The sequence below is a fragment of the Bos javanicus genome, chromosome 19 (genome assembly GCF_032452875.1).
Source record: "Bos javanicus breed banteng chromosome 19, ARS-OSU_banteng_1.0, whole genome shotgun sequence".
NCBI classification, from domain to species: domain Eukaryota; kingdom Metazoa; phylum Chordata; class Mammalia; order Artiodactyla; family Bovidae; genus Bos; species Bos javanicus.
Genome location: NC_083886.1, coordinates 38323685 through 38337366, shown reverse-complemented (window position 1 = coordinate 38337366; position 13682 = coordinate 38323685).

Sequence of the window (13682 nt, the reverse complement as noted above, 5' to 3'; positions counted from 1 at the left end):
CCAGCACAGCCAAAAAATTTTATTTTAAATGGAGATCCTAAATTCAACAATGATGTGGTTACTATCCCTGCACCACTTAAAACAAGAAGTACTTTGTCACCTATTAGGCTGATGCTTGAAACTTTCCAACTAGATTTCACTCACTCATCATAATCATCATAACAAACATTTCATTCCATTATCTGAAGGCATCAAGGGTTTTGGTCCTTGAATAAATGTAGAGTGCCCCACAGGCAACCCAGTAACCAGTTACAAAGAATCGATTCCTAGTGTCACTGAAGCTGTTAATTTACTGTTCTCTTGACTTCAGATTTCACAGGATGGCAGGGAAGAAAGAAAAAGTGTACCACTCCTTGGATGGAGAAGTATGGAAGTGGGGAAGGGGTGCTCAGAGGGTAACAAATCTGCCTACAATGCAGGAGACCTGGGTTCAATCCCTGGGTCGGGAAGATGCCCTAGAGAAGGAAATAGCAACCCACTCCAGTATTCTGGCCTGGAGAATCCCATGGACAGAAGAGCCTGGTGAGCTACAGTCCATGGGGTTGCAAAGAGTCGGACACTGAGTGACTAACGCTTTCACTTCTTTTCACTCTCACTTCTTGGAGGGGAGAAGCATGGAGGTGGGGAAGGGGTGCAGAAGGAGAGAACTGGAGGCATGGTCAACATACTTTAGCTACCTCACAATTGGGGCTGATCATTACAGTTTAGTGAGATTCTGCCTGGGACCTGGGAAGTGACTCCTCAGAGCTGGTGAGTCTGCACCAGCAGCTTGTCCCAGCTGGCCCTGAATCTCTAGAGATCTGGAAGGACGTACAAGTCTATGCCCATCTGTAGCCTGGTGTGATGAGGCTCCCATTCTTCTGTGTGGACCATACCGCCCACCTGAGACATGATCTCACCAGCCTCTGTACAAAGGGCTTTGATTTGGTGTGGATCTGATTAAATGACTGTAGACGTCCTTGGAAGCACTATGTGGAAGAATTTTAAACAGCTTCTCCTTTTTAATATGCACTTCCTCTTCGGTTTTAATTATTTTGTTCCTACATTTTCCCTTTCAATTTACTAAAATCTAGAAATGTAATTAGAGCAGAGGCTGGGCTCAGAGAAAGCTGCCAGGATTTCTACAGCATGATTAAATATACTAGGCATCCCTTTAGTGTGGGACTGAAAAATAGGATTCTCATTATTATCTTTCCTTATCCAGGAAAGAATCAGCACCACGTACAGATATGGATTTATTGAAAATGCAGCACTAATTAAAAACTCACCCAGTCTCTTGACGAGGATTGGTTGGGGCGGGGGGAGTCCAGTTATTTAATTATTTCCTCCATTGACTGTTTTGTTGTTGTAACCACAAGCAAGAAACCCCCTGCCCCATTCTTCTATCCTCAAAATAAAATTCTCTTCCTCATGAGGGACTTAATGAGGCTTTTATCTATGCCACAACAATCAAGCTTACAGTGGCACCAATTCAATTCACTGCTCTTTGTGATGGTAGGAAACACGCAGAACTTGTTTTCTTAATCCAAAACTCAAATGACATAGCGTTCTTTGGCCATCATGAGCCAGGTCTGGGCAAGGAATCTGTCCCAAAGACCCCTAAGATGTCTGGTATTTATTCTGCCTACGAGGACCTTCAGTTCCATTTTACAGTCCAATAAGCAAAGGCATGGTTTCTCTTGAAGGGGTAGGGGAGGTAGAAGCAGGCAAGAATGCACAGATGAGTAGAGGCGTAGGAGAGGGAAATGCAGGAAGGATGATCCTTAGCAGCGGCATGTGTGTGTGCTCAGTCCCTCAGTGTGTCTGACTCTTTGTGACCCCATGAACCAGGCTTGTCTGTCCATGGAATTTTCCAAGCAAGAAGACTGGAGTGGGTTGCCAGCATAGTCCTGTCTAAAGAGGCAGATGACACCCCCTGAGATACAGGTGTAAGACTACACTCAAGGAAGCATACCAACAAGAACACACTGATTAGGTCGTGCTAGGGCTGCGATGGGGTTAATAGAAAATTGACAGCGACAAAATATTTATTGATTAAATTTCATAGTGCAACAGCTGTGGCTTAATGAATGAGCTCCAGGCGCTTCGCCTGGAGACTCAAGTTCAAACCCAGCACTAACGCTTACTAAATATAAACTTGGACAAACCTCATTGAGTCTCAGTTTTTCCATATGAGCAATGGAGAAAATAATGTCCACCACACCATGTTGTTGTGAGAATTGTCTGAAATCATATTTGAACATATCACAATCACTATACACAGACTAGGATAGACCCCACTTATTTTTGGATGTGTGACTGAATGTGGATCTGGGGTAAGTGTTCACATGCCCGCTGGTCTTCAAGCCTCACTCTAATAGGTGTGCCATCCTTGCTCATTTCCGCTATGCCCTTCTTTAGATTTGTTCAGGAAGCATGGAACCAAGGAAGCAGCATGGGCTTCTCGGCCAGAATATTGACACTTTCTAGGTGGGGCCCCTGACAAGCTCCCTGGAGTCTGTTTCCTCAGAGACAGTCAGGTTTCTTGTTGCAAGAACTGCCCGAATGCTGGCTACATCAGCCCCAGCTGGAATTTACTGAAGACATATCTCTGGCTCCCAGAATTATCAGGAGTGGAAGAATCGGAAATTCAGCAGAAACCAAGGACTAATAGAGGAAGAACAAAATCTTCTTCAGCAGGACTTTATGGCCAGGAGGTCCAACCACTGAGCACTGCCAGAGTGCCACCACCAGACACATTTGCCCCTGCTGGGCTGTTGCAAAGGACAGCTAACCTTCTTTCCATCTGTATGCCTCAGGCTGCAAACCCAGAGCCCGGGCAGTGGCACCCTGTTGACTAATCCTAGACCACATCCCAGGCCCTGACCACCTTGGTGGTGGTGGTGTTGGGGGTCGGGGGTGGAAAATGAAAAAGGTGTCGCTGCCATAATGTCCATGGTGTCACCTTCAGCACTTCTTTTCACTGATGCTGTCCACAGCAGGGTACTTATCCCAAGCAGGAAGAGAGTCAGATGCTGGACCACCAACCCTGCCACCTCATCTGTGAAATGGGCATTCATCATAGGGCAATAAGCAGCACTGAAGGACATGTTTGTTCAGAAATGCTTGGCGTATAAAAGACATTCTGTTACTTTACTTTCCTCTTTTATAAAACAAAAGACTTGAAATGGTATACTTATCCGAGGATTTGATCAATGAGCTTATAGATATTGAAATTCTGAGTTTTTAACCTGGAGAAATGGTTAGGAAAGATGATGTCTGAACAGTGGAGGATCAAGCAGAGCAGATGCAGTGGGAAAGAGAGGAGAGGAAATGGCAAGTTTCAGTCCAGCCTGTCTTTGATTTTTGTCCTGGACTGGCCACACAGCTCCATCTCCATCTTGTTTAGCTTTATTTATTTATTATTGGCCATGTGGCATGTAAGGATCTTATCCCTGACGAAGGTTCTAATCCATGGCCCCTTCATTAGGAGCATGGAGTCTTAATCACTGGACCACCATTAAAGGCCCTCCTTCATCTTTAAAATGGTTTTAAGAATTACCTAGTCATTCTTTCAAAATAAGTTTTGAAGCGTCAGTATTTGTTTTCAACAAAGAATATATTAATAAAATATAGGTTATATTCAGTGTTATGAATTATTTTCAGTGGTTTCTTGGTTCTATTCTGAATGGGCTTGATCCATTACCTGATGTTATTTGCCCTAAAATAACATTTACCTAAATCTAGATAATTTGTTTAGCAAAAACAATTTTTTCTCTGTCTCCACTCAAATAGAAGTTACTTCTGATTTTGTAATTTTAGATTATCCTTGCCATGGCTCTACTTTATCAAGGTGAATTGATTTCAATTGAAAGTTTATTCTGCATCAGAATCCTATTTTAAAGGGGGAATTTAATCTAAAATTCAATTATGGAAGATCTGTGCCCAAATGAACAGTCAACTAGCACTTACTGAATGCTCCCCAGGTACGGAGCTCTACCAAGGTAACTACAGGAGAAGTCAAAAGAATAGAAATATTGTCCCTAGTCACAAAGAGTTTTCAGTTTAGAATTTTAAAATTTCAAAACTAGAAGGGACCACACTGAGAGTCTCCAGCCCAGTGGTTTCTAAACAGCTTGCTTCTCAAGCTCTGGGTTTCTGAAGATTTGCCTCAGGGTTTCCAAGGAAGAGGGGAGCAGCAAAGGGGGCTGGGGCAGTCCAAGCCAAGCCAATCTGGCTCTCTTTTCACTCATTCAGGCCAAAGATTGAGCATCATCCTTGAGTCCTCTTCTAATACCTCATATGTAAACCATCAGGGATTCCCTTTAATTCTAGTTTCAAAGCATCCCTTGGATCTGTCCACCTCTCTCCATCTCCTCAGTCCCATTCAAGTTCTAGCCAACATCCTCTTTTGCCTTAACCCCAGTGATAGGGTCCTAATTGGCCTTCTTAATTCTATGCTTGTCCTTCAATCTATTCTTCACTCTGCAACTAGGGCAATCTAATTGAAACTTGTCAGATCATGCTGCCCCCCTGCTTAAAAACCCTAAATAACTTCCCATTGGACCCAGACTTTGTACCACCGCCTTTAAGTGTCTCATCATGTCAACTATGTGCCCTGTTTGCTTTTCTCCCCCATCTTCATTTTAGCCATACTGGCCATCTATCAGTTCCTGGAACCCATCAAGCTCTTTCCCTCCATGAGCGTTTGTCGTTACTGTTCCCCCTGCCTTGACGCTTTTCCCCTAACTCTTCGCATTAGCTGGTTCTGCCTCTTATTTCAGGTCTCAGTTTAATTTTCACATCCTCAGAGAACCTTTTTTGATCACCAGCCTCAGTGGTCAGGACCTTCTTGGTATCTTGGTACTAAGTTTACTTCCTTTACAGCACTAACAATAACTTGTAGTTGTGTGTTTACTTTTTTACCATCAGTCTCCTCTAATCAGTTGTTGGCTCCAGCCCGTTTGTTTGGCTCTCTGTAATGTCCCAGAATTCAACACAGTACTGACTCATAGACAGAAGGTGCTTAGTACGTACTGAATGAGTGAACGTACAACAGAAAACCCTAGACGTGTAAGGAATGTCAAAGAAGGTTGGAAGTACGTAAGGAAGTTTAGCAGGCAAAGAGTGTGCAGAAGGGGAATGAGGAAGGAAAGCAGACCAACCAGATAAAGATCCCTTAGGCCAGAAAAAGCATGGAGTTTTTTAGGAACTCAAGGAAAATTAGTGTGGCTGGAGTACAGAGAGCAAGTGGGAGGGCTGTGGGGAGGGGGTCAGGTGGATGAGGAAGAGCCAGCCAGCATGTCTCCCCTATGATCCAAACTGTGGAACTGAGAACAGGCTAGGATTGAATTCCCCAGAGGAAATTCAGGGCTCTCTTGGCAGAAGGAGGAAATGAATGCTGGAGGCCAACGACAGAAGACCGTTACTCCTGGTTTTCCTTCTTTCTTTCTGGCTACTTTTTCTCAGCCTCTTTACAGGCTCCTCTTTTGGCCATCCTTTGAACATCAGCTTTCCTTGGATTATGTTCAGTTCCTCTCCTCTTCACACTGTCCTCACTTGCCTTGAGATGGCTCCTTTTTTTCCCCTCACAGCTCCACTGCCATCCATCTGCTAAAGAATATTCCGAATCTATCTTGAGCCAGGACTTTCTTGAGCTCCAGACTTACATATCCAACTATCAGCCTGATATCTTCAGTTGAATAGACCATAGGCACATAATATCCAGCAGATGTAAAACCTGCTTCTTCTTCGGTGTTTTCTCATCTCACCAAGTAGCTCAAGCCTAGAAGCTGGAAAGAATCCTTGACGTCTCAAGTCCATTTCTAATTCAGCACCAAGTTCTGAGAGTTTTATACTTTAGTTATCTCCCAGTTCTGCCTACTTCCTTCTATCTTCTCTGACACTTCCCTCATCCTTCCCAGGATCACAGCAGCCTCCTCCCTGGGCTTCCAACCTTTATTTATGAGGCAGGAAAGCAGACCAACCAGATAAAGATCCTAAAGCCAGAAAAAACATGGAAGGTCTTCACCCTTCCAGTTATTCTATGCTCTGCAGCCAGACTGAGAGTTCTAAAAAACCAATCTGATCAAGTAATTTCTTTGCATTCCACCCTTCATTGCCCTCAATATAAAAACCTTAACAGAGGTGAGAGGCTCTTTAGCAGTGACCTATGCCTCAGTCTCCAGGCTGTGTCTTACGCTTCCCACCGTACCCAGCAACTGAGTTTCCTGTCACACAAAGAACTGCTTTCATCTCTGAAAACACCAAGTTCTCTCATTTTGCACATACTATTACTTCTTCCCAGAACAGTCTCCTCCACACCTTTCCCTGATCTAACCTCATCTTCTCCTGGTTAATTCTCTGCTGATTCTCCAGCTTCAATTCATCTATCTATTCCTCCAGAAAGCTGTGCATGTTACCTAGCCCTGAGCTAGGCCTTCCCATATTTCTCTTTTCACTGCAACTCCTGTATTGCTATTGCCTGATTCCTTCTCTGTTCCTCACTAGATGATAAGCTCCTTGGGGCAAGAATTTCCATTTTTTTCCTCTACTGTGTTTCCAGTATAGGGAAACATTTCTAGCACATAGTTGAGTATTCAGATAAGTGCTTGTGTGATGAATAAATGAATGAGCTAGAGGAACAAACATTCTTTTCAGGAACTTGGATCCTATAGTTTCAGGCACAGAAGCCTCCATCAGCTTCCTCTTCCTGCATCCACTGTTTGGCCACAGGCTGGTCAGAAGCCTGTAAAAACTCTGAACGTAATGCAAGAGCGGCTCCTTGACTCACACCATCCACCGGGAGCCCAGTCTTCCCTTAAAAGGCCACCTTATCAGAAAGTGCTTGGGATGGCATTTATGAGCTCTATTTTTATCTATGTTGGAAAAGTTTCAAAGTTAATTCCCAAGCCAATGACATTAAACTCAGGAACGTGGATGAGCAAGAAAGCATCTACGTGATGCCTTTGAGTCACAGCTTTGTCTTCCGTGGCAGGGCTTGCAGTTGTCGCAGTCATTGGGCCCTTGTTTTTCAGGACAGCTGACTCTAAAAAGCTTTTGATCTCCCATTCATTAAAACTAGATCCTGGAGTCCTTAATGGTCCAGGGAAGGGTGTTCTCTTCCTTAAAGTTCTCTTAACTCTGCTGGGGCCCTCAACAAAGAACAAAGAATAGATTGCCAAACACATCCCAGGTTATTCCAACCAACTTTCTACCCCCATTCCCAAATGGAAATGAATCACAGGTGATAGCGTTGCTAGCAGCAGGAAGGAAGGAGGCAGCAGGGCCAGAGGAGAGGGCTCCCGATGAGCTTGGCCAGAGAGCTAATTGGACAGAAGCTACAGAAATGAGACGAGTAACCCAGCAGGGCTGGCAAGCAAGCTGAGGGTCTGTGCCAGGGAAAAGATTCGCTGTCAGAACTGGGGGAGAGTGAGAAAGAGAGAGAAGGAAGGAGATGGGGAGAGGAAAATGACATGAAGGACTGAAGGGGAAGTGGCAGGAGGGTGGCAGGCAGCGGCAGAGATGGGAGGAATCTTAGGCAGTTTGTAGAGAAAGTGAAGAGAACCGAGGGAGCGCACGTTTCCCTTTCATCCAAATGGGGTCCTTTGGGGAAAGGGGATGTTGAAGAGTCAGATGGAGGCCCCAGATAGATGGTCAGTCACCCCCGATCCCAGGCAGATTACAAATGAGACAGGGAATGGTCTTACTTCCAGATTAAAGATATTAAATTTGCCATCATCCCTACCCCTGGGAATTGAGGAAAGATAGTTTTTGTCCAAGGATGCTGGAACCCAGAGGACTCAAGCCACTATTTGAGTCTCCCTCCCCTTATCCTTAGCAAAAGCTTAAGCAATTTAGGGTTCAAAGTTAGGGTTCAATTTAGGGTGCAATTTAGTCTTGCACCCCCATCTCCCCTTCTAGGCAGCATCATACAACCCAGGATCATAGCCCCCTGTGCACCTCTGCCCCTTCTGGCTACTCTGGGCCAGGGACCAGCCTGAGAGCTTGGAGTCTGGGCTGAGTCAGCACTGCCTGTGGGAGAAATTGCTTCCTGGAAGGTCTTGCTTCAAAGCTTTTGGCTGGCCAAGCTCTGGTAGGGTGCAAAAGGCACACTGGAGGTTGGATAGATCTTTGGCTTTCAAGATACTTCTCACCAGAGAGAGAAACGTGCAGCAAAAATTTCCATAATCCAGCTTAAAGAGTGATTCCAATGTACTTCAGGCTGCCCCTCCACCCTCCATGATCCAGAAAATTACAGTTTTTTAGGTTCCAGAAGAGATTTCAGGGCCAAGATGGAAGTTCTGATTTCTGATTGATCTGGTTACTTCTCCTGTGAATCAGAAAAAATATACTTTCTGAGCCTCAGATTTCTGTTTTCTGAAGATATGTCCTTATTCATTGGGGCAGCAAGAATGCTCCATTGCGTGGGTACAAGGCAGCATCCTCTCTTGATAAAAAGGACAGCATACCATTAGCAGAATCAGCAGACTGCTCCAGGGGTCAGGCTTCCTCTCTGTCTCTGGAGGCTGCGATGGGGAGTCGAAGCCATCCTCACCCTTCTCTTTAAGTTGGGAGTTTTGATCCCCCAATGTAGGATGAGAGGTCATTTTGATGATCTCACTTTGGACAAGTGAGAAGAGAAAGTGTTTTACTTTGACCCCTACAACTGCTTGCTATGCAGTGGGCACTCTAGCGGGCAGGCAGTGGGTGGCAGCAGCTGCCAGACACCTTCCCCCGAGGATGTATCAGTTTGTGCCAAAAACCTCTATAAGCTCTTTCTGATCTCTGTGCCAGTGACTACAGGTCCTGGAAGGAAGCCAGGAGTCTACCCTGAGCCCTGCATTCTTCTCCTCCCCCTCATCCGCCAAGAATGGGGAAAGATGGCTTGGGAGCTCACTCAGAAAGGAGCTGATGGTTCTTAGACATATTTTCCAGCTATCACACCTGCTAACATGGGAACTCACACTCATGAGCACACACACACTCAGCAATAAATTGTTTCAGGTTTTCTTGTTCCATCTGTCCCATGCCTAAAGCAGTGGGACTAAGAATTTCCATCAACAAACTTATTTCTAGTTTGTCTCCTTCTTCCTCCCTTCTTCCTCCCCAAATTCCCAATAGACATTTATTGATGTTTGACTGGCATCTACCCTGTGTCAGTTACTATGTGTTAGGGGATAAAGACATAAGGACACAGTCTTCGGGGAGAAAATTCATATAAATACTAACCAGATGTAAGACAGTGATATAGTGTTGCAATAAGGGAGGTGGCAAACTGGTGGCCATAGGCCAAATCTGACTTGTAGGCACGTTTAGTTTAGCAGGCAAAGAATTTTAAAAACTGTCAGAGTTCACATAAAAGTCAATATTGCTTTTTTTTTTTTTTGAAATAACCAATCTGGCTACAATCCAGAGGAGGTGAAAAGCCACTGTCCCCTGTAGGTGGGACGTACCCTCAGTGCTCTCATAGGCCACATATCCACCCACCATATCTGCCCACCTCGTCCGCTTCCCTGTTGAGTTAAGCTTGTTCTTTTCATTCATCCATGTTCATCCACACGACTGGGCAGAATTTGGGACCCTTAAAATGAAAGCCATCAGAGGACCCAAAGCAGTTATCCCTCGAGCTAAGTCTGAGTACGTTGTTGATTTGGTTGCTTATGTGTTGTTTTTCCCCTGCCCTGATCATGAGATGTATAAGGGAAAGGCGCCAGTCAGCTGCCTCCTGCAAGTGTCTCCAGCCCACAGCAGAGTGCCTTGTACAGGACCGGTCTCAATGCACGCTTGTGAAATGTGTTGAATGAATGGAGTCGCTAGAAGCATCAAGTGGAAAATGGAATTCCAAGCGGAGGGAACTGTGAGTACAAAGGCATGACAGCAAATACTGTAGTGGGAAGCTGCAAACAGCTCACGATGAATGGGGTGGGGTGGGGGTGGGGTGGCAGAAGTGTGAGGAGTGTGGGATCAGGTAGGGTGGAAGCAGCAGGAGATGAAGCAGGGAAAAGACTCCAGTGGGATCCCCAAGGGCTTTTTACAGTGTATTAGGGAGTTAATCATGGAATCTTGGAAGTGATTTAAGGAGTGAAGCGACAGGATCAGATTCTTGTTTCACAGAGATAACTCTGGCAGGGTGGTGATGTGGGGAGAAGTGGGAAGCTCCAGAGGGAAGACAGAGCCACAGAAACTTCAATAGTCCCCTTTCTGAGTCCCTAGAAATGTCACTGGGGATCTATTTTAAGAAAATGGTGCCCCCTGCTGATCAAGTCTGGGATTGCATCTCACCCTGGCCAAAAGGGAAATTACAAAATGTTTGGCTCTGAGCAAAAGTACCTGGAAGCCCTGGGCACAGAATTGCAAGTGGTGATGCATCTGAGATTGTCTTCTTTTCTAGGAAAAGAGGGGCCCATGAAAACAAGTGACAGTGACTCATGCCACAGGCTGTGTTTCCAGATAGACACAGAACACCAGCTAAATCTGAATTTAAGATAAATAAGACAAAATTGTTTGGTATAAATATGTCTCAAATATTGCATGGGACATACTTATACTAAGAAGGCATGTGCTGTTTATCTGAAATTCAAATTTAGCTGAGCATCTTGTACTTTTATTTGCTAACCCTCACAACTCTAGATAAAGTGTGTTGGAGGGGCCTAGAGAAAGCTAGATGTGAAACTGGGTATGTTACTCTTCTTGGGTTTCTCTGCAAACTCGATCCCACCCCTCCATCTAAACAGATGATGCTTTCTCATATTCTGTAGTGGTGCCGTTATACAGTAACTCTGATTGGGAAATCAGTTTTCATTAAATGAGAATATAATTACAGTGGGCCCCTATGAGAATATGAGAGAGATGTGGGCCCTTTTTACAGCAAAATTAACCTACTTGCTTGACATATGTGTGACCACTTGTTTTATACCCACATACTTACATTAAAATTTCAGAGAATTCTCAGCCTTCCTGAAAGAGTGACACATTCTGTCTAGGACTACCGTATGAACGCGGCAATTTCAGAGTCCCAAGTAGGAGGAAATGGTGTCTAATCAGTCCCTAAGCTGAAACATGATGCTTCTACTAGCTCTGGCCACCCACACATCATGACAAAACACGCAAGTAGGCAGGAAGTAATATTCTGTCCTTCCTCTTGGACAATGTCTTGAACCTCTTGCCCTCTTCCACTTCTCCCCAGAAATAGCAGGGAGTCAGCTATACTTGGACAGAAAACCACTAGCCCTCATGAACTTGCTGCTCAGGTGGAAGGCATGGGATGAAACCACTCCTCATTCCAAGACTCTCTTTGTTCTTCTTTCTAGCTTTCATGCTGTGGCAGGCACAGCCCTGTGGCTCCCAGTCTGAGGACTGTGCCTGTTGGAATTCAGCTCTCACCAGTAGGGGGAAGTTCTTCAAGAGTCAATTCTAAGCTTCCTGAGCTGGCTGATGGAAGCCATTGCCCAAACATCCTGGGAGCAGCAGACCTCGGAGCTGAGCTGCCAAGTCTGTCTCCCTCCCACAGCCCTTGCGGAAAGCCTTCTGGCCCCCATGGCCTGCTCTCTTCCTGGCCCTGCAGAGGGAAGGCAGAAGTGGCTCAGGTCGGGAGGATGTTGTTTTTAGACTCTCTCAGAATGTTCTAGATGATGTAAACCTCATTGCAGGTTGCTTCCATCTTTGTCAGCGTGCTTCTGTGACACTGAGTTTCAGTAGACTGCATTATGGAATACAAGCCCCAAACAGACCAGGGTGTTTCAAGCCAACAGTCATAATGATGCACCTACAATGTATTGCCATAGGATGTTTTATGTTGAACATTTTCTGAAACTAATCAATTTTCTTATTACCTATATAGTGATATGATTTCCAACTATCATTTCTTAAAGAAGCATTCTTTATTCTGAGGTGGCTAGCTTTTCCTAAAATTTTGGACTTTTGTTTACAAAAGTGTCCTTTTATAAACCATATGACATTAAAAAAATTTTTAAGTCCTTACTTGAAAATACAAAAAACCAGTATACCTTTTATCAACAACCCCCACCCCCAATTACTTGAAAATCCTATTGGATCAGGAAATCCAAAAGCTAAATCAGGGAACCACTGATTTAGCTCATTGACCTCTGACATGTGCTAAGTGGAAGCTCACTTGGGCCCTGTCCTCCCATGGAGTCATTTGACCTTCAGCTGATGCACTTCAGTGGAATTGGGGCTCTCTATTCTGGATATGGGGAGACTTGTTTCTGGCTTAAGCTCTCCCCAGGAGTGTTGTAAGGATAAAATGTCATGAACTAAAGAGCTTTGGGAAAGGAGGAGTTCAATAAATATGAGATTGCTGTTCCTAAAGACAGCTGGTGTGTTTTCAGTGGGAAGGGCTGAACGATCCCGCAGAGACCCAGGACAGTTTCTCTGCCAGGACATCTGGGGAGAGTGACCAGCACCACTTATAAAATGTGCAAACTGTTCCACCGCCAAGTGGGACCAGACAGCAGAGGCAATGGGTCTCCTGAGGAGGTTGCCTTCTGCCCTTCCGAGGGCATGGGTCCAAGACACAACCATAACTGGGGAAACTTGAGTTCTCATTAATCTCCCTGGGACACACCCAGGGACCCACTGCAAGCTGCCCCCTTCCCTAACTTGTTCTTCCATTTCCAAAAGGTGAAATGCGTGCTTAGTCCTCTTGACAGGGTTTACAGGGCTGAGGAAACACATCACCTAATGCTAAAGAACCCACTTTGGAGATGATCCACAGCGCCCCTTTAAGTCATTTGAAAAACAACTTACAATTTTTCTCCCTTATGATGATTAATTCCAGAATAGTTTTCCCTATGGTTTTTACCCCCAAATCACATTTGCGTCACTCCCCTTGCCCTAGACTAAGAGGTGTACAGGAAATGGAAAAACCACTCTACCACGAGCCTGAGTACAAACAGCTAAAGAGGCTAGCCTGATAGGTGGACCAAAATAGCACAGTACATCCTAAATGAAAAAGAGTGCTTGGGAAAATGTGTGTGCTGGTTCCCTCCCTTCTACACAGAGCTGCGAATTAACTGCAGATCAAAGTCCTTTGATGTTTAGAAACCTGAAGCATCAGGCCGCCCAGGGTTAGTGATCAACAATACTTTTGTTTGAACTTGCCTGGTATTTCACGTTTATCAGTACCATAATAACCTAGCAGAGTGTTACTGATGAGAGTCTGACTTGGCACTCTCAGTTCCTGTGATCCTGTAGGTGAGTACACCACCCCGAACAAGCTGGCAGCTTACACAACATTTTAAAATATCTTCCAGTTGAGCTGAAATGATGCCTCACTGCAGAGCCACTCACCTGCTCCTGTGCTCTCACTTGAGCTGATTAGAAGGAGCATGGGGGGGAAGACAGGGAGTTTGAAAGACAGGGAGTGCATATACACAGCACTGTATTTAAAATGGATAAACAATGACCTATTGTATAGAACATGGAACGCTACTAATGTTATTGTATAGCTCATGGAATTCTGCTAACAGCCTGGATGGGAGGGGGGTTTGGGGGAAACTGGATACATGTGTGGCTGAGTGGCTATACCCCAATATAAAATTAAAAGTTTGTAAGACAAAAAGGAGCAGGAGCATGGGGAGAAGCCAGGCAGTTTAAAACCGTATTTCCCAATTGGCAGTAGAGCCAAACCTCCTTTTTCACTTCCTTTCATCTTCCCACACTCTACCCAGCTCAAGCCTCAC